The sequence below is a fragment of the Mauremys mutica genome, chromosome 11 (assembly GCF_020497125.1).
Source record: "Mauremys mutica isolate MM-2020 ecotype Southern chromosome 11, ASM2049712v1, whole genome shotgun sequence".
Lineage (NCBI taxonomy): Eukaryota > Metazoa > Chordata > Testudines > Geoemydidae > Mauremys > Mauremys mutica.
The window spans coordinates 67,463,063-67,484,487 of NC_059082.1; the positions used below are offsets into that span (position 1 = coordinate 67,463,063).

Genomic DNA, 21,425 nt, shown 5'->3' on the forward strand with positions numbered 1-21,425 from the left:
TAAGGGATAACATTGTCATGGGCAATGGAAAGGCTACTTAAGAAGGATCTTTGACATCACTTTTCAGGATGAGGTCTAGTCATGCTTGGGAGGGAGTAGGAGGAGTGACCTTTGCTTTTCAGATATGGTCTTTTGAAAGACCTAGGCCCAGATTTTTTAAAGGTATTTAGGTTTTGCTGTGCTCAACGTTGTGACACCTAACTGATCTAGGAGCCTCTATCATTTTCAAAAGGCATTTAGGAGCCAAACAGCCTATTGAGAGGATTTAAACTCCTAGGTGCCTAAATCCTTTTTGAAAATGAAATATAGGTTTCTAAATCAGTTGGGCATTGCAAAGCTGAGCACAGCAGTGCCTAAATACCTTAAACATTGGGATTTATTAAACATTAGATTTGTTTCTTGAAAATATTGGTTTGCATTGAATTAAGCTAGCAGGGAGCTGAGAACCGTGGCATAAATAGTGTTTCATTATTATTGTTATTTAGTATTTGCAGTGGCCCCTAACAGCCCCAACTGTGATGGAGACCCATTGTGCTAGTCTGACTCTGAGGCCCATGGGTGGTTTGTTAATCTGTATCAACAAATCTTTTCAGGCCTGGCAAACTCATTATTCCCAATCAGACTGTTTTCAAAGTGTTTATCAAAAATGTGTCTTGTAAGATATGTAATGAAAGCTGGTAGCACATTGGTCATTAATATCCCTGTGCAGTGTATGCATTACCACTGTATGAGAAATTATGCACACCTATTAACATTATACTTTAAAGTCTGTAACAGGGCAGAGTGGGCAAACAGGGCTTCTGCCAGACAAAAGCTTGTCTATGCAACTATCCCTTTCTATGTAAATTAAGCACTGTGAGCCAAAGACAAGGAGAGTTGCGTCTGCAAGTGAAGTAAACAGGAAAAATGAGTTAACATGGGGACGTGAAGGTAGCAGGGCACCAACACACTGCAGAACAAGTGACCGGGGAGAAGAGTCTTTCTTGGTGATACGCTTCAAAAGGAGACATTTCAAAGGTTTACTGGACTATAAGAAGGAAAAAAAACCCCTTTGTTACCCATTTACTGAAGAAACCCTTTGTAGTGTAGAGTGGAATCATGAAATCTGGATCCTGGTCTGACTGAAAACCAGCCAGCTCTGCAGGAAAGCTTTGGTGAGAGACAGTTTTAGGCAAAAGATTGTACAGTAGCTTGTTAAGGTTTAGTCTCTCCAAAGTGCATTGTACTTCTGTTTTATTTGTAACCTGTTGCTCTCATTATTCTTGCTCACTACATCTTGGATTCTCTGTTCTTTGTCACTAAACTTATTCCCTTTTTATTATAAAGAAGGGTGCTGGGACAATTTTTATAGTGGGAGGTGCTGTGAGCCATTGCACCACACTGTAAATCCTGTGTATAATGGAAACCACTTCAAGTCAGGGGGTGCTGCAGCACCCCCTAGTTCCAGCACTATGATTATAAATTCATCTCTCTGCTGTGGTATTAAGTAAAACGGGCATCCTCAGTTGAATCCAGCAATCTGGTGTGTACACTGTCTCTTTGGAGACCAGGGCCGCCCAGAGGGGGGGGCAAGAGGGGCAATTTGCCCCAGGCCTCGAGCCCCACGGGGGCTCCCACCAGAGTTTTTCGGGGCCCCTGGAGCGGGGTCCCTCACTCGCTCCGGGGTGCCCGGCAAACTCTTGTGCGGCCGGGTGCAGGAGCTTCTGCTGCTCCCGGTCTTCGCCGGCGGGGGGTCCTTCCGCTCCGGGGCGGAAGGACCCCCCGCTGGCGAATTACCGCCGAAGACGGAGCGGGACCCACCGCCGAAGTTCAGCTCGGTCTTCGGCAGTAATTCGGCGGCGGGGGGCCCTTCCGTTCCGGGACCCGCCGCCGAAGTGCCCCGAAGACCCGCGGCGGGGCCCCCCTCCGCCGAATTACCGCCGAAGACCGGGCTGCGCTTCGGCGGCGGGTCCCGCTTCGGCGGTAATTCGGCGGCGGGGGGGCCTCCGCCGCGGGTCTTCGGGGCACTTCGGCGGCGGGTCCAGGAATGGAAGGGCCCCCCACCGCCGAAGACCCCGGGCCCCCGGAATCCTCTGGGCGGCCCTGTTGGAGACAGTGGCCTTGGTAATTACCGTGAGTGCCCAGTGGCTGGACTCTACAGTGAAACACTTCTGAAGTGCTTGGGAATTGGAGTTGTTATCCGGGGTTATCTGAACCCACAGCTGTGGTAACTAGGCTCTGTTTTCCCAGCAAATAAATCAGTGGGGGACACAACAACTCCAACTGATAAATGATCGGTACACACACGAGAGCTTCCACCCAAAAATCCTTATTTTCACTGAAGACAAAGTACCCATCTAAAATAGCAATTGGGCTACAGTGCCTCAAAGAAACTTAGTTACCCAAAGTCTGAGGTGGTGTTGAATGACAGCAACAGGGTTCTAGTGGCCAGCCTTCCACCTAGCTGCTGTGGAGTTTTTATGGCAGTGACTCCTTGCTCGTAGAAAATCCAAACTTCTCCAAAGCACAATTTCTAACTAAACTCCTGATGTGCTTTGTCCGCAGAAAACTTATAACTCATAATAGCCCCAATAGGCTAACAATTTCCTTTGCAACAGCCAATAATAATTCATTATTCTACTTAGCAGCAAAGCAGCTTCAGCCCAAAAAACAAAAACAAATAAAAAACACCACCACCATCCCACACTTAAAACAATCAGAATCAAGGAAAGTTTTCTACCCTCCGCCCCTTCTCATGAATCTGTTCTTTCACTCTATCTATCCCAGTCAGTAAAACTACAGCTTGCAGCTCTTTGTGTTCTGTCTGAGCCCAGGCCAGATTATTCCTATGTGCCTAGATGCTGGAACTGGGGGTGCTGCCACACCCCCTGGCTTGAAGTAGTAATATTCCAAATATGTGGTTTCCAATTTCTGCACCCACACTATAAAAATTGTTCCAGCACCACTGCCTATGTGGTGTTCTTGCTTCCAGCCCATGGGGGTTAAGTGCACAAATTGGCTGTGAGTTGCGTCAAATCCAGTTTTCTCACAACAGGGTACACCAAGTGTTACCTGCAAGGTGGAGTAAAGGCTGGCAGGGCTTCTGAGGAGATTGTTTGGGTGGCTAACAGACTGGGGTGAGGGGAAGCTGACACCAAATTTAACCCCAGCAAGTCTCTCACTCGCTGAGGCAGGGGGTTATCAAGCTGACTCTTAGGCCTGGCGCCCCAAGAAAATGTCACAGCTAGGCATGCTACATACACATTGTAAGACAAAATCCCTGCTCCAAAGATCTTACAGTCTATTCACAGAATCTGAATATTGTCCCCATGGTACAGCTGGGGAACTGAGGTATAACAAGATTAAGTATCTTGCCCAAGGTCACACAGGGAGGCCATAGCAGAGCTAAGAACTGAACCCAAATTTCCTGAGGCAGCGTCCACAGCTTTAATCACAGATCCATCCGTCTTGTTCCGTAAAGGATTGTTGCCTAGGGGGTAGAGCAATTAAATGGAAATCAAATTTTTTCCCTGGTTTTGCTACTGATTGGTCATATGCCTTTGGCCAAGTGCCTTAATCCACTATTTTCAGACATGGCCTGTGACTTTGTCTGCCTGATATGAAACACGCTGAGCTTGAATTTTAGAGGTGTTGTCACTGGGAATTGCAGGATGTCACTGGGAATTGCAGGATCAAAGCGCCTTTGAAAATGAGATGCAAGTTGAAGTCTCAAAAAACGGATGCACCAAAAATCAGGGTCCAGTTTTAAAAATGTGGCTTATACCTCTTTGTACCTTAATTTCCCTTTAACAAAGGTTGTGGTGATACTTGAGTCTGCCTCAGCTATTGTGTGTGCAACTCTGAGTGAAACCAGGGGGATTTGTGTGTTCAGATGGGAAGGCTCTACTTGGCGCTTTATGCAACTCTGTGAGATTCTCAGGTGACAGGTGCTAGGTAAGTTCAAAGTGTTGTAATTATAAACAACACATTAATGTCATAATCACCCAGCTAAGGTAGCTCTGACCACTATAAACGATGTTTAGAATGAAACCAATTTACAATGAATTATCCTGTGATGGAAAAAGTAAATAAAAGAATGCAGGAAGGACACTAACAAGGCTTGGAAATACAATCTGATTTATATTAAAAAATGTGATGAGGAAAGTCCTTCAGATAATAAATATTTAGGGCCTGATGTGGACTGGGGCAGGGCAGCTGCATGTCTCATTGACTTCAATGGAAGTCATGGATTCTTAGAAAATCAAGTCCTTAATATTAAAAAAAAATCCACTTCATCATCTAGAAATTTTCCCCCAACACCAATGTTATAGGCCCTTGTAAAACACAATCTACTGTGAAATGAGAAGGTGCTAAGAACTAGGCTGTTCTGAGTCTTGTGTGCCTCACTGCATTTACTCGGCATGACAGAAGTGCTGTGGCTGGCTCCTTAACTCACACAGAGCTTGATCATCAGCTTGTTTTCCTAAAGCAGAATCTTAAATATTTCCCTTCCTATTAATCCCATCCCTTTTCAGTTGTGTTGACTTCATCCTTCACATCACAAGAGAACAGCAACAGATGAATATCCTGCAATTCTGCCTTTCCGTTCTCCTCACGGTCTTTTCCTATCTCTTGCCAGCGGGCTGTTTGCTAGTTTCTGGTTTCCTCTAATTTCCTTCTGTTTGACAGTAAAGGGTATAATACGAAGGGCCATCTGCACATCTGTACCTCTCTGCTGAGGATTATTTGGTTTGTGGGAAGCTCAACGGAATTCTGAAGAATCAAATCTGTTTTTCATTGTAGGGAATGGGCTTACATTTCTGATTTAAAAATCCAACTAGAAACCAAAATCTATCCAGTGTGCTCAAATGCTTGCCCACCCCCAGGAAAAATGCATTTCTTTGATCTACTGGTCCTCTTGCCATTTATAAAACAGACCCCAAAATGATGGCTTTATGATTAAAACTGAAGGGAAAGAGTCCAGCTGAATCACCAATGTGTTCTCCAGCAGGTGTTAATATAATGTTTGTTAAGATGCCTCTATTGAGAAAGGTTACTGCATTTATACTTTAGATGAAAATATTTCCTAGCTTTATAGCATGTAATCACTGGCCTACATAAGTTAACTGCTCAGGTTTACAGCTGCTTGGCATATTTGACCAAATGAGGATGGAATGTTCTGATGTTTTCTTTCAAAACTACTTTTTGTTTCCAAATGAATTTGATGATATAAATTATAATCTAAAACACCCACCCACTCCTATATCAAACCCCTAACCGATGTCTGATCTATTGAAGTCCTCAAATCGTGGTTTAAAGACTTCAAGGTGCAGAGAATCCTCCAGCAAGTGACCCGTGCCCCACGCTGCAGAGGAAGGCGAAAAACCCCCAGGGCCTCTGCCAATCTGCCCTGGAGGAAAATTCCTTCCTGACCCCAAATATGGCGATCAGCTAAACCCTGAGCATGTGGGCAAGACTCACCAGCCATCACCCAGGAAAGAATTCTCTGTAGTAACTCAGATCCCACCTCATCTAACATCCCATCACAGGCCATTGGGCATGTTTACTGCTAATAGTCAAAGACCAATTAATTGCCAAAATTAGGCTATCCCATCATACCATCCCCTCCATAAACTTATTAAGCTTAGTCTTGAAGCCAGATATGTCTTTTGCCCCCACTGCTCCCCTTGGAAGGCTGTTCTAGAACTTCACTCCTCTGATGGTTAGAAACCTTCATCTAATTTCAAGTCTAAACTTCCTGATGGCCAGTTTACATCCATTTGTTCCTGTGTCCACATTGGTACTGAGCTTAAATAATTCCTCTCCCTCCCTGGTATTTATCCCTCTGATATATTTATAGAGAGCAATCATATCTCCCCTCAGCCTTCTTTTGGTTAGGCTAAACAAGCCAAGCTCTCTGAGTCTCCTTTCATAAGAGAGGTTTTCCATTCCTCGGATCATCCTAGTAGCCCTTCTCTGTGCCTGTTCCAGTTTGAATTCATCCTTCTTAAACATGCGAGACCCAGATCTGCACACAGTATTCCAGATGAGGTCTCACCAGTGCCTTGTATAATGGTACTAACACCTCCTTATCTCTACTGGAAATACCTCGCCTGATGCACCCCAAGACTGCATTAGCTTTTTTCACGGCCATATCACATTGGCGACTCATAGTCATCCTGTGATCAACCAATACTCCAAGGTCCTTTTCCTCCTCTGTTACTTCCAACTGATGCATCCCCAGCTTATAACAAAAATTATTGTTATTAATCCCTAAATGCATGACCTTGCACTTTTCACTATTAAATTTCATCCTATTACTATTACTCCAGTTTACAAGGTCATCTAGATCTTCCTGTATGATATCCCGGTCCTTCTCTGTATTGGCAATACCTCCCAGCTTTGTGTCATCTGCAAAATTTCCCCACTTTTTGTGCCAAGGTCAGTAATAAAAAGATTAAATAAGATTGGTCCCAAAACCGATCCCTGAGGAATTCCATCTTTTTTTGTTCTTGCCTAGTTTCCTGTCACAGCCTTAAATCTTCTTTTTAAAGTAGTTTCCTTAATGGAGGGGAATCTTTTTGACTAAGCTCATGGTATCATTAGGGTTCCCCACCCCGTCCCCGAGGCCATGCCCCTATTCTGCCCCATCTCAGAGGCCCCACCCCTGCTCACTCCATCCCCCACTCCCGCCGTCGCTTGTTCTTCTCCACCCTCGCTCACTCGTTCATTTTCACTGGGCTGGGGCAGGAAGTTGGGGTGTGGAAGGGGGTGAGGGCTCCAGCTGGGGGTGCGGGCTCTGCGGCCATAAATGAGGGGTTTAGGATGTGGGAGGGGGCTTTGGGCTTGGGCAGGGGGTTGGGGTGAGGGAGGGGGTGCAGGGTGTGGGCTCTGGGAGGGAGTTAGAGTGCAGGAGAGGGCTCAGGACTGGGACAGAGAGTTAGGGTGTGGGAAGGGGTCTGGGCTCTGGGCAGCGCTTACCTCAGGCAGCTCCCAGAAATGGCCGGCATGTCCCTTGGGCTCCTAAGTGGAGGGGCAGCCAGGTGGTGCCACCTCTACAGCTCCCATTGGTGGTGGTTCCTGGCCAATGGGAGCTGCAGAGCTGGTGCATGTGGCTGGAGTAGCACACGGAGCCCCCCTTGGGCACCTCTGTGCCTAGGAGCTAGAGGGACATGCCAGCCGCTTCCAGAAGTTGCACGGAGCCGGACAGGCTGCCTGCCAGCCCCACACCAACCGGATTTTTAATGGTCAAAAACCAGATGCCTGGCAACCCTAGGTATCATAAGTTCTGCAAAAGTTTGTAATGATAATATCTCAAGCGTGTTTTTTTTTAAGTAAGGATCCATAAAGTAGAAGTCTTTTAAGGTCCAGCCTGATGGGACCATGGGGATATTTAATCAGGAACCAAAATAAAGAGCCAGATCGATTCATAACAGCTCACAATGTATAAAGTACCAGAGAGGATTTTACTCAGCGCATGTGTGCCAGGAGTCTTCTGATAAATCACAATGCATCACCTGTGCTGCATACTGTACTAGTGAGATTATTTGACCTGCAATGTATGCACTGCAGACAGATTGGGGCAGAGCCTCTTGCCACTTCATATAATATTTTCTTTACACCAAAAGCAGACTTATTGAATTCACAAAAGAAGAAATATCCCTTATAGTTCCCCACCTTGCCCCCAGATCAGCAGTAAACGTAAGGCTCAATTTACATGTTCTATATGAAAGTCTCGTGCAAAATAATAGCATACATGTGCATGGAAGCAATATATTTTATATGCTCATAAAATTGCCTCCATAACAAACAAAATAATTTCAAACAGGTGAAGAGGCATCTGCTTCCTCCTCATTTTTAATGTCTAACTTGCACAATTCTATTACCTGAATTTAGACCAATGAAATTTTGCTCCTACAGTATTTAGTGCCTTTCATCATATCTCAGATTACATTGTCACAGGGCTGTGCTGCCCCTTTAAAATGGCTGGCTTGACCCAGAGCTATACCTGCCCTTTTTGGTATAGGCATTCTGGGAATTGTAGTTCCCAAAGGGGTCAGGTGACTGTGGGAAAAGGGAGTAGGCTATAAAAAGGCTGCGTGTGGTTGAAAATGAAGGGAGTTATGGTGTCTCTTTATGATGGGTGGGGGAAGGAGCCTGGGTCAGGGCTGTAGCTAGACGCTGGATAAAAGGCCAGGAAGAGGCCTAGAGAATCCTGAGGATGGAACCTGAGCTGGCCTGTCTGAAGGAAGCCTAAGGAGAGCTGGTAAGGCTTTCAGCTTCTAACACTAATCAGTCACTCTGAACTTTTCAAACTCTAAGTAACTGCACCTTGTTTAAATTACTACAAATAACCACCATTTTGTTGGAAAACTAGATCATAGACTGGGGACATGATTATTGTGGAACTAAGTTTTACTCAAAAATTTGAAAGCTTTTTACTGTGGAATCATTTGAAGACTAAATATGTTCTCAAGTGCATTGCATATTATGTGGTTTTTTTGCATTTAAGTTTAAAACACCTGTGTAGTATTTTTTCAGCTGTCTTTTTGTTGTTCTTTTTTATTCCCCACACCCTTATCCCTGGGAGGCATGAACAGTAGATTGGTTTAGGTTTGAGGGGAAAATTGCAACAATCCTACTATTTACACACTTCCATGGCCTACCGTGATTTGGTGGAGTACTTGCTCCAGCAGGTGGTATTACCACATGTGGCTGAACATATATTGTACTGCCATGTCATTCTCAGAATTAGCAGTGGATGTCCCTTTTCTATCATACTTCTCACCCAATGTTCTAGTGCTTTGCAAATAACTAACGCTCACAACAATCCTGTGAAGTAAATAGAGGCTATATGGGGGACACCACTGAAATGCACCTTCCTCCAGTTTCCCCCATCTAGTAGCTGGCACAGAGGAGATGTTTTAATAGGGGACAGGAACAGTACAGGCCAGGAAGAGAAGAAAGCCAGGGACAGTTAAAACTATAAGGGAATGTAGGTAGAATGTAATTAAACCAAGCTGGAATTTGCACAGAAAAGTAGGGTTAAAATGTCCAAAAAGTGCACCGGGTAAGTTAATGACTATAAAAGTGGCCAGAAACCCTTGGTGTTTCATCTCACCGGAGAGGTGCCATCTTAACATAAGAACATAAGAAAGGCCGTACCGGGTCAGACCAAAGGTCCATCTAGCCCAGTATCTGTCTACCGACAGTGGCCAATGCCAGGTGCCCCTGAGGGAGTGAACCTAACAGGCAATGATCAAGTGATCTCTCTCCTGCCATCCATCTCCATCCTCTGACGAACAGAGGCTAAGGACACCATTCTTACCCATCCTGGCTAATAGCCATTTATGGACTTATACTGTTTGTGGGCATTGACCCAGTGTGACTCAGAGGAAGGAGTACCATCTATTCACCCAGCACAACTCCTTGTGCTTTGAATGCCTCTGATCCGCACACAGACCCAGGTAGGCCTTGCTCAGCTTGTGACTCTAACAGGATGTCAGTCTGAGATGGCATGATTGTAAGTGCTTTCAGGAAGGGTAGATGGAAAAACAAGCTCATATCAACAAATAGAGCCTCAAGTATCTGAATTCTTACATTATACGCACAGCAGTGGAGACTCTGGTTTGCAAGTACCTGAGGCTTCTTGGAGTGGCAGGAGGGATCTGGCCAATCTTTACATGCAACCATTGTGGAGCAGTGTTGGAATTGAAGAGCGCTGCCACCGTATATCAGAAAAACAGACCACTCTCTGCTGATCCTTTGCCTTTTTAAACTGGCAAGCTGTGAAGAATTTTGGAGATCCCTTCTTCTGTGTGCATGTCCTGGGGACTGGCCAAAGATTTTTCTCTGACTCAGTTCTCTGTGAAAACACAAAGAAAACTTGTACAAATCAAAATCAGAACAGTGATATTTCCACTGTCTGGTGGCTCACTTAGTTATGAATATGATAAACCTTAAACTACAGCAGCTTCTATATGAAGTAAATTATCTGTGTGTAGCAAATTAAAATTAAACACATTCTCAAGGCTGGGAATTTATCCAGATAGAGAATGAAATTTGCTTCCTATCAAAGTGCAGTTCTACTCTCCTGGGTTTAGAATTGGCTCTCCTCAGTTCTGGAGAGGCATTGATTTGACAACCATGGAAAAGCATTGAATTCTCATTCCATAGTCCAGCTGCAGAGCAGTTTTGCTGAAGCGAGAGCAATTGAGAAGACCCTTGTTCCATTAGTAAAAATGTCAGGTGAAATCCTCACCCCACTGAAGTTGATGGGGAGGGGAATTTTTCCATTGCCTTCAGTGGGGTCAGAATTTCACCTCTTGACATAAGTCTGTAGCAGTTCATACAAATGGTGCATTTAAAACGCACTTGCATTGCGGGAAATCCAAGATGTTTGTTTCTCCATTTCCTTTTAATAGCGAAACCAAGTAAGAGTAGGAACAGCTGAAGCGGAAAGCATAAGTGAAATCAACGGGCTTACATTTAAAGAGGCGAGACCCTGCCCCTTTCAATAGGATGTGTGTATGTATCCAAAACGATAGGTTGTTTTGCTGGTTTTCAGAAGTAATGGCTTTATCTATAATCTATGGAACAAGACTCTAGTAGAAGAGGGAGGCAGTATGGTCTAGTGTCTAGAGCACTGGACTGGGAATTGAGACCTGGGTTCTTATCCTTAACCTGCTCTTTGACCTTGTGCTTCTGTTTCCCTTCCTACTCTTTGCCTGTATTGTGCATCTAGACCAGAGGTCAGCAACCTCTGGCATGCGGCTCGCCAGGGTAAGCACCCTGGTGGGGAAATGGTAAGCACTCTGGCGGGCCGGCCCAGTTTGTTTATCTGCTGTGTCAGCAGGTTTGGCCGACTGCATCTCCCACTGGCCGTGGTTTGCCGTCCCAGGCCAATGGGTGTGGCGGGAAGCCATGGCCAGCACATCCCTCGCCCGCGCTGCTTCCCGCCGCCCCCATTGGCCTGGGATGGCAAACCGCGGCCAGTGGGAGCCGCCATCGGCCGAACTTGCCGATGCGGCAGGTAAAAAAACTGGCCTGGCTCGCAAGGGTGCTTACCCTGGTGAGCCACGTGCCAGAGGTTGCTGACCCCTGATCTAGACTGTAAGCTTTTTGGAGCAGGAGCTATCATCTTACTGTGTTTGTAAAGTGCTTGGCGTCATGAGGTCTGGTCTTGGTCGCGGGATGGATGTATGTGTGATGCTACTAGAAAATAAATCACCATAACATGCTTCAGCCATTAGTGTATCGAAAGATACACTGTGAAAACTGTTGAGAGATCCATTTTAATGATAATGGAAACTGATGCAGAGAAACCTGAAAACTGGGATTGGTTTTTCTTATTGTATTTCTGTGGGATTTTTGTCCTTCCAGATCATACTCTTCAGGAAATAATGTATGAATTATTCAAGGAGTAAAAGGTTTTACCACATACTGTGTGGATCAAATCCCCCTGGAGTTTACTCCCTGTCTCTTATAAATACATAGTTTGTGTTTCCAATGGCTTTGACAGAATATTCAGAAGTTGCCAGAACTTCCAGCTTCAACTCTGAGTCCAGAGGGAAGAATTTTGAGCCCATAATGCAGTAGGTAGTGCTTAAGTTACTTTCTGATACTGCACTAATTATTTTACATCCTACCCAGCCACTGGTCTTGAGACTGTCCATAGAAAGTATATCAGAATGAATCTGATGGCATTTGAGTCTCCCTTTATTTTTTTGCAATGCTTCTTTCCTCTTGGCAAATTTGAGAGACGAAGGAGGTGTAGGAGAGGAAGGTCTGAAAGATTACGTCAAATAAAGCATTCTGTTCTGAAAGAAAGAACGGGAGTTCTGTATTTCTTGTGCCCCAGGATCAGCCCCACACTGTTAAATTTATTGTGGCCTGGATTGTGTCTTTAGGCACAATCCTACCAACAGGTGTTGTGAAAGTTCCCTTCCCTTAGTGGTAGCCCTGGCAAGCATTGTATCTCAGCCATCTTTGAAGTACAATGCTGGCTTGGCTCTCCCCTTGCTCCAGGGGCATGATTTGCTGCTGGCTTATACCTTTGAACACCAGAACCAACTCTCCACCTATTCCTTGCTCTCCATGTCCCTGGCTGGCTCTGGTGGGGAGTAAGTGGGCTTAGTTCTGTGCACTTGGGCTCGAGGTGGTCCTGGCAGCATCCGCAGGGCTGTAAGAGGGTCCTTATGTACATGTGTTGTCCAAGTCATAATCTATCCTGCTAACACACAAAAGATTTCCAAAGCCATGACTGCCTCCCTTCACGGTCTGCTTTTACAAATGAGAAAACTTACTTGAGTCTTGATTCAGCAAGGCACTTAAGCACATGCTTCAGTTGCTTGCAGAATAGGCAGGGTCTTATGCCCTCAAGTCCCATTGATTCTTTTGCTGAACTGGGGCCCTGGACTTGCTGTCCCATCTCTTGTGTTTGCTGATTAAACCTTCTCCTTGACTATAACTTTCCCACTATTTTGTTTGGACTAAAATAAATGACTTGGGATGCATGCATGTTTGTTCTTTTCCTAGCCGCTGGTGGGGAAGTCAGCATTAATCTTATCCAGTATGTCTGCATGGATTGGTTACACAAAAACCAAACCAGTACAGCATGATGGGAAAGTGGGGGGAGTGTAAAATATTCCTGACATGAATAGAAACAAATGTAAAAAGTTACCCTTCCCCTCCTTACTTCCCAGAATCCTCCATGCAACCCATTTGCTCTCTGGGAACTTGGAGTTGAATTCAACTTCAGACACCATCTTCTTGGCCTCAGGCTTATGGGGCAGAGGGGTAAGTCTATTACCAAAGAAAAGAGAGGCCATCGTTACCACCTTGCACTGCAAGTGCAGGTTTTAATCCTGCAAAAAGCAACTTCACCCTGAGTTCACTTAAATTGTGAACATTGGTGCTTTACACTAATGCAAGCAATAAAAATACTAGCCCAATGGCCAGCCAAGAGACAGAAGGTGGGCCGCTCCTTCTGAATTGCTTATTTAAACTAAACAAGGGGCACGAAACTGAAAACAGAAAATCATACAAAATCTGGGTAAACAACCCTATTACTAATAGACCCATAGCACAAAACCTCAAAAAGGATCCTCCCACCTGGCACTGAGTGGTTCCACCCTTACCTCTGCCTTGATAAGGTCCCCACCTCCCTTGGTCTTTGCTCTTTGTCAGAAGTTTGCAGTTAAATAGGTGGTAACAAAACCAAACATCACAAAACATTTTAAAGAGTCAGTGGGGCTAAGGGCAGGCCCCACAATCTCCCTGCATACGTGCAGTTGCAGGATTGGGGCCCAAGTTATTCTTAACTGGATAAGAACCATCCCTCCCCAGTGGCTTTTTCTTAAATAACTGTGGTGCCTATGAATGAGCAGTTCTTCTCAGACCTTAGCTCTGCTCATTTGAAACGATGTAGTTTTGTAATGAATGCAAGTCCTACTATATTTTCACTTCTCGTCAGCAGGAAGGGAAAGAATATAGGAATACAGCACAGTTCTGTAGGGGTGTCCCCCCTCTCTTACACTGTTTCCAAGGGCCAAGGATGGATATAAGACATATGCTTATAGGCCACTTTTAGACCAGTCTTGGGTTGAGGAGCTTAAATGGATCTACATTTCTCATGGGAAAGATTATATTATAATGCAACCATAGCTTTTCTGGCCCCTGGTCCCATGCAGGTATTTTTTTTCCAGCAATCAGCTATACACCTTTAAAGAGGCTTTTCTGCTTTATATCATTTCCAAGTTCAATTCAGAGGCACCTCCTCATTCTAGAGTTTTATAGGGGAAAAATGCCCAATTGATCTGCTTAACTTAGAACTGGAGCCAGCTATTAGGTCAGTGAGGTATTTGCTTGCCCCCAGTGAGTAATTGGAAAGCTAGTACTTGACTTGTTTAATGGCAAGATGGGAAGACAGTAAATCTTTGAAGTGGGATCTGTGACAGGACTTGATATCCTGTCACTCAAATCCCCACCAACATGGGTTAAGTGGGATGTAAATAGAGGATCAATTAACAAGTAGGGCCACAGCTGAAGGGCTAATTAGAGGGAGAAGCAACCCCAGCAAGTGGGAGCAGATAGAGAGGAAGGAAGCCCAGGAAGAGGGAGAGCCTGGTACTAGCAGAAGCCGCAGCTAGTTTTGCCTTCTATTTGTCCTGCCTCCTACCTCCCCAGAAGTGGTCAAGGTGGCTTGGAGGAGTGTGGTGTGTACCTAAGGTGAGAGACACTCACAGGGGGCCACCCCATGGTACATCTTAATGACTCTAGGAGGGCAGTAATTAATTATTTTAATCTAAAGGAAACACAGTTGTGTAATCCAAAGATTATGCTACTATCCTAAGTATTTCAGGTCTCAGGCTGCTCTATTCCAGTGTCAGATGTGCAGGTGCATTTTGGAAAAATCCGATATTGCGTGTCTATGAGTCTAAGAGTGAAACTGCTATCTAAGTGAAACAGGAAGGGTGGGAAAGATCGCTACCTGCGGTTCTTCCCACTCAGAGTGAAATCCTTGCTGAATTGGGGTAATTCAGTTCTGCGCAATGGAGGCGTGGTGGCTGAGAAGATAAAATTCATCCTCCAACTTGGAGCATCCACTATTTGTTGAAATAGCCACTACGGCTCCTTCGTGCCAGTTGTTTGTTGAAAATGAATATTTTCATTCTCCTATGTTTTGTGATGAAGCCTTTCAAGAAAAGAGATGAAGTTGCAATAAGGAGACTTGTGATACTTGCTGTGCCATTACAGCAGTAAAAGTTGTGTCAAATTAGCAAGTTGCTTGAGGGTGGCCTTTCAAGTGTGTCCTGTGAAGGTGACACAGCCTATGACAGCTAAGAATTCTTTAATAATTTTTGGTGAGTTCCTGTTTTGCCTCCCAGACTGCAGCTTTTCTCCTATCCAATAGCTGTGATGACAGTTAATTCTTTGCACTTTGGAGATGTCAAAGGGCTTGTCGCTCCCTAGAAGAAAACTTGGAATTGTCACTGTTTGTAAAGTGTTCAAGGGAGATAAATATTCTGTTCTTTCAAAACCCCCAGCACCTTGGTGCATGAGTGTTGAAGTTAAGCATTTAAAAGTCAGGCAATGACAAAGTTAAGTTTGTACATACAACCTTTACTCTGCCCACTTGTGCATTATGTCCCCATCCTTAATTACATGATTAATAATAGAAATGTCAATTTTTCTATGATTACTACATATTCACAGTTAACGGTTCTTACACAGTAGACTATAGACTAAATATGACAGTACACCCCGCAAACACTTACTGCGTGTGTAACTCTACTCGCATTGAATTCAGTGGGACTGCTCATGTGAGTAAATACTTGGAAGGATGAGTCCCCCATTAGCTTTATAGTTCATGGGGCCCCACCCCTTAAACTGTGTCTATGCTGCTGGTTGGAGAAAAGTGTTAGGTACATGATAGATGACTAAAGGCAGATCCCTGTGCCCATACAGATCCCCAGTGATGCCTATGGCTCTATGCAAAGCGTGCTGCCTGCAGCCCTAAGTCGATCAAAGCAAAGCCAAGTCTCCCCACAATACTCACAAGAACTAGGTTGTCACAGTCCTTACAGAGCTTTGCAGGGACGTAAGGAAGAAAGAGTGATTGCTGGAGTAAGGGTAGCCAAGATTGTGGCAGCTGGTACTACTTGCCTAATTCCCACCCTCATGCACAAATAGGCAGGGAGGAATGGGGAGTAGAAGGAGCTCTGGCATTGTTCCTCCCCCATTCGCTGATTGGATTAGCTGTCTGGCCATATGGATGGGAGTAATTTGCTGACCAGAAGGAGTGAAGTAATTTCTTCCTCTCGCAGGGCATGGGAGAAGCTGGGGTGAAATTATGACTTGGAGTCACAGTTTCTTCTTTGGTCCTCTCCTGTGGTGGTGCAGTTACATGCTGACCTTCATTCAAGGTAGACTGTGATGTTACAGTCTAGCTATTGGCAATGGCTGTGTCCTTGACACATTTCAATTTTCCACCTTGTCATTTGTGTTCTAATGCTATATTTAAAAACAAACACAAAAAAACAGCCAACACCTCGCCCCCAGGCAAATGGTTGATCCTCCCACATGAGTTCCCAGACTTTCTAGAAAGTTGTCTTCAGACAGAGACCAAGCACAGGAAATTTCATCCTAAATGGTGAAAGTTTGGGAAGCATCTTAATACAGGGACTTAGGATGGGAACACTCATGCAACCTTTGCAATTGGAACACTCTTTGGTATCTTCAGTTGGGTGAAACAGTGCTGTTTAACTGCAAAATTATTTACGAACAAACCTATTATTTTGTCATGTGTTAAGGAAACATACTTGAACCATTAGCTGTCCTGTATTCATAAAAGGATTTCTTTGTTCACTTTCTTGCTGTATAAGTTCTTGGGTTTTAAGAAGGCATTTAGAAGTATAGCAGGGACTCTCTCTCTCTCTCTCTCTCTCTCTCTGCAGATCAAGGCCTGGGCTGGCAGGGAACCATTGCTAAGTGGCAATCTCTCATCGGGGGTGGGGGGGAAAGTATTGTAGAGAGTCTAGCAAAGCTCTTATTCTTCTTGAAGCAATCTTGCCAGTCAGCAACAACTGTGGGCTGAGACAGAAACCTGGCTGTTCTAAAAACTGAAGACTCTGGCACTGTTCCCTGTCAGCTACAGTTATTAAAAATATGCTGAAGTAGCACCATCCAGCAGCTTGAAATATTTCAGACAGTGTGATGATAACCCATCCACACCTATCCTCCTCATAGAATGGCAGAAACGAAAAAACCATAGTGTTCTGAGGAAAATGTGGAAAAGTTTATTTCCTTGCACCAAAATCAATATTGTCTGTGTTGGGGGACAGGGAGCTTTTGAAGAACTTTTGCTGCATATATGAGGGTTGACCGCCCAGCAAGCTTCTGAGACAGAGATCTGATAGAAATGAAGCACTAGTCTTTCCAGAGTTAGAAATGTCATGGAGGCATGCCGTAGCCATGGGGAGGAAAATGAGAAAGAGAGACTTTAAAATTAAACTGCTTCAGATTCAGTAAACTCGTTGTCTTTGTTCTAGATAAAGTTACCCCTGGGAACTGGCATAACTGCTATTTAGAAATGGGAAAACTAATTCTGCGAACTTATGCATATGCATTACTCATGTAAGTAGTCCTATTCTACTCCTCAAGACTTCTCATGTGTAACTTTACCCAGGTGTTTAAGGCCTTGTCAACATGCACAGGTTGTACTGCACTGGTATTGGTAAACAGTACATCTCTCTCCCTGGTGTGGCCGCAGTTCAGGGCCGGCTCTAGGCACCAGTGCTCCAAGCATGTGCTTGGGGTGGCACTTTCCAAGGGGCAGCACTCCGGTGCCTTTGTTTGCTTGGGGCGCAAAAAGCCAGGAGCCGGCCCTGAGCGGAGGTGAGCTGCGGCGGTGGGGGATGCAGGGAGGGCCACAGGAAGTAACCTGGGGGGGCAGAAGAACCACCCCCCCTGCTCACCTCTGCCTCCTTCCCCAAGTACGCTGCCGCTCTGCTTCTCCCCCACTCCCTCCCAGGTAGGAGGGAAAATGCAGCGTGCCAGGGGGAGGAGGCGGGTCCGGGGATTTGGGAATGGGGTTAGAATGGGGAGGGGAGGGGGTGGAGTTGGGGTGGGGGGGGGCAAGGGAAAAAAAACCTTGGAGCTGACCCTGCCACAGTTGCACTGATATAATGATGGCCTTGCCTGCACTGAAAGGGTTTACCAGTGTAGCTATGCTAGCAAATCTTCCTAGTGGAGATACATCTTATTCCAGCAAAAGTTCTTTTATACCAGTTCCCTGAATGAAATAAGCTAAGGGAATTTTTGCCAGCATAACTGCATCTACACTAGGGCTTTTGCTGGCTTAGCTATGCTGGTCAGGGGTGTGACCTTTTTTTTTTCTTCACACTCCTAACAGATGTAGCTATGCCAGTAAAACTTTTAAGTGTAGATGAGGCCTAAGCTTCTTGGGAGAGGGACTGTCTTTTTGTTCTGTGTCTGTCAAGTCCCTAGCATAACTGTGTCCAGTCCATGTCTGGGTGCTGTGGAAATACAAGTGATAAGTGCTTACATCAATGGTTGTACTGCTATCACTACTTTGGTAAAAAGTCACACCCCTGACCAGCATAATTAAACCATGTCTACTGTGTGTAGACCAGGCTTAAGCCTTCTCAGAATTGGAGTCAAAAGCAGCTTTGACCAGCTGCCAGTCATTAATGAAAGCCCCTTGTAAACATTATGGTTTCATTATCTGTGTAGTAGTGTAGGCAAAGTAAATCATCAACTTAATTATGACACTTTTACTTGAAACTTTATAATTACTGGCTTTACAATTAACACACAATACTATAACTGGAGGAAAAAAGTTCTCCTTCTTTCTGTTGAACTTTATGTAACCCCTCTGCCAGGCTGAAACGATAGCAGCAAGGGCCGGGTTCAATATAACCCACAACATAATGCAAACCAGCTCGAGCCCCCACCCAGTGACCTGGGAAAATCTTACACACACCCCTGGGCGCCTCAAGGAGGCAATACTTCCCCTCTCGCAAGCACAGACTCTTGTTGTAGCAGAAAAGGTTTAATCACATGAGATAAACAACAAGCATTAAATTGGGAAAATACCTCAACTAGAGTTCATAGGTCAAACCGTGAGCAAAAGACCCACCCCAGCAAATTGGGCCGTGTCCTTCTCTCTGGGCCCTTGAGTCCAGCAACCCCCCAAATCACCCACAGTCCCAAAAGTCCCACAATCCAAAAGTCTCTGTCCCGGGTCAATGCAGCCCCAGAGTTCAAGAGTCTCTTTGCAGAGGTCCCCCTCCCCAGCCTAGGTAGAAAGGGGCACCTTACATGGTTCTGGGCCAACTACCCTGCCTCTTCGTGGGGTTCTGCTTCCACTAGTCGTCCTCGCAAACAGCTCAGCTCCGCTTGCTCTGTGGGCTGCTCCACTCTGCCAGCTGCTCTGGTCCACCAGCTGTCCTGTGATCCGCTCCGGCTGTCCTCACGAGCTGCTCAGCTCCACTCACCCAGTGGCTGCACAAACTGCTCCACGCTGCTCTGCCAGCTGCTCTGCTCCATGGTATTGCTTCAGGCTCCCCCACTCATTAGCAGAGTACTCAGTGCTCTCAGCTCAGCAAGTCCTGCTCTTCAGTGATTTCAGCTCTTAGTGATTCTAGCTCGTAGTAGGGGAGCCCTGGTGCCAGTGAATTCAGCTCAGTAACCTGCATCTAGATTCTTAAGGGAATCAAAAATTAACTCTGACATTCCACAGTGGAGAGAGGCACAGGTGGAACTGGTGCTTCTGGCTCACACAAGAAGCCTGCACCACCCAGTACAGATATCTGTCCCCAGCCTCTCTCCCTTGACTGGGTTTTGGAACCCATGTCCCTTGTCTAGCAAGTGCTATTTAATTGATAATGAAACCCTCTATCATAAGACAGTTTTGTAGTTCCTCATTTACTTAATCGGGGTGACAACATTTTATTGCTCCTGCCCCAATAACAATGAAATTGGGGCTCCCACAGCTGTGAAAATAACCATCCCATGCTGCTGTGCGGTATGCTAAGTGGGGTGGGAGTGCCAATGCAAATAACTGAAATGCTAATGCGAATACTTGAAACTTCCACTCTGCACTCCCCATAATCTACCACCAGATGTCAGGGTAGAGCTCATCCTGACTCTGCTTACATCTACATTGTGAATTTGGCAGTGCTTGGTCTCAGTTTGTTAGTGAGTGCTATCAGATGAATTGGAGTAACAACACATGATGTCCAGTTAAGCTGGTCTGTGACTGTAGGATTCCTGTCCACATAAGCAGGCAATATAGATAAGTGATATTCACCTAAGTGAAGACTACTATATGCAGACACATGCACTGCAGGCGGCACTAACAGACACATGGATGGACCTGTTTTTTGTTTTTGTTTTTTGTTTTTTTCAGAGCTGCTAAGCATGAACAGCCCTTTTTGACTTCACCAGAAGTTGTGGATGCATAGCACCTCTTAAAACTGGGCCAGAAGAATCTCTCTGAATCTCTCTGAAGGCCAAAAAAACCCAACATCAGACTGGTACTTACTTCTCATGAGAAAAATCCATTTAATTCTATCTCTGAAGTGAGTCAACCGATTCCCTCTTGTGTTGGAGCTTGTGAAATTGTTGACAAGGTGCAGTAGAGGATGACAATCCCTCACATATTTGACAACTGGTCAGAGAACCTGCCCTTCTGCTGTTTGATCCTGCAGCCACAGACACCAAATCCGGTGTAGGATTATTATTTAAACCAGCGTATTGCCATGAACAAGCCAGTGTTTTAGAACAGACATAAGAGGTACTTTAGTCTGTCTTTGATATCCTGTTCTTCTGGCATCTGAGAGCAGCAGCATTACCAAGTGTCCAAATGGATTATTCTGTTCAGCCAATTAGCCCTCTTCTGGAAGGATGGTATGCCAAAATAAGAGCTACAACAGGAGCTGCTTGCTGAAGAAAATGCCAAACTCCTCTCTGGAGCATTTTGTCTGTGGATAAACACTAATGTGTTTAGACCTTAAACAAAAAATTGGTGAAATCCTATTATAGGTTTAATGATGCAAGGAAGAGACATGCATCAAAAAGCTTCCTGTAAAGTCTGCAGAGCCTGCCTGTGGATAATCTCCATTACACCTGACCAGTTTGACAGCACATTGTAATGTGCATTAGCAGAGCTGCTGCATAGGGAGAAGGTTGCCCATCCACAGCAGAAACGGATCAATATCAAAACCTTGGATTTCAAACCCCTCCTTTAAGAACAACGGGTAATTCTAGTTCTGGAACCAAATTCTATGCGTGAAGGTCCATACCCTGCAGTTCATAATACCATAGTTTCTCCCTCGTTGTTCCCCAAAACAATGACACTTAAGATAGTTTCCCTATGTATGCAGCAACATCATAACAGTACAGTCTGAGCATTAAAACAATGCTAAATATGAACATGATAAATGCTAACAATTGATTGACCTCTTGCAACTAATGGTGATAAAGATTATGAGTGTTAATAACAACAAAGTATAGTTATTTGGGTAAAGACTTTTTTCCTGATGACAGTTGTCAGATACTTTTGCAGGGAGTTTTTAGACTCAGAAATTAAGTGCAGAAGAGATCATCTAGTCTGACAGCCTGCATGCTGCAGGCCATGGAACCTCGACCCATAACTGCTGGCTGGGTTACTGAAGTCCTCAAATCATTATTTAAACTCTTCAAGTTAGAGAATCTGCTAATTTAAACCTGTAAGTGACCCGTGCCCCATGCTGCAGAGGAAGGCAAAAAGCCGCCAGGGTCTCTGCCAATCTGACCTGGAGGAAAATTTCTTCCCAACCCCAAATATGGTGGTCAGTTGGGTCCTGTGAATTTTGGCAATAGCCAGACACCAGGAAAGAATTCTCTGTAGTAACTCAGCGCGTTCCCCATCTAGTGTCCCA

The 21,425-nt window shown here is 45.0% G+C and overlaps 1 long non-coding RNA gene across 1 annotated transcript; it reads left to right on the plus strand.

Annotated features, from left to right (window-relative positions):
* The first annotated feature begins 8,131 nt into the window (after window positions 1-8,131).
* LOC123344673 lies at window positions 8,132-20,030 on the plus strand. The gene is made up of 3 exons (XR_006572616.1): window positions 8,132-8,245; window positions 17,031-17,115; window positions 19,913-20,030. It is a non-coding gene; the product is annotated as an uncharacterized LOC123344673 (long non-coding RNA).
* The last annotated feature ends 1,395 nt before the right edge of the window (window positions 20,031-21,425 follow it).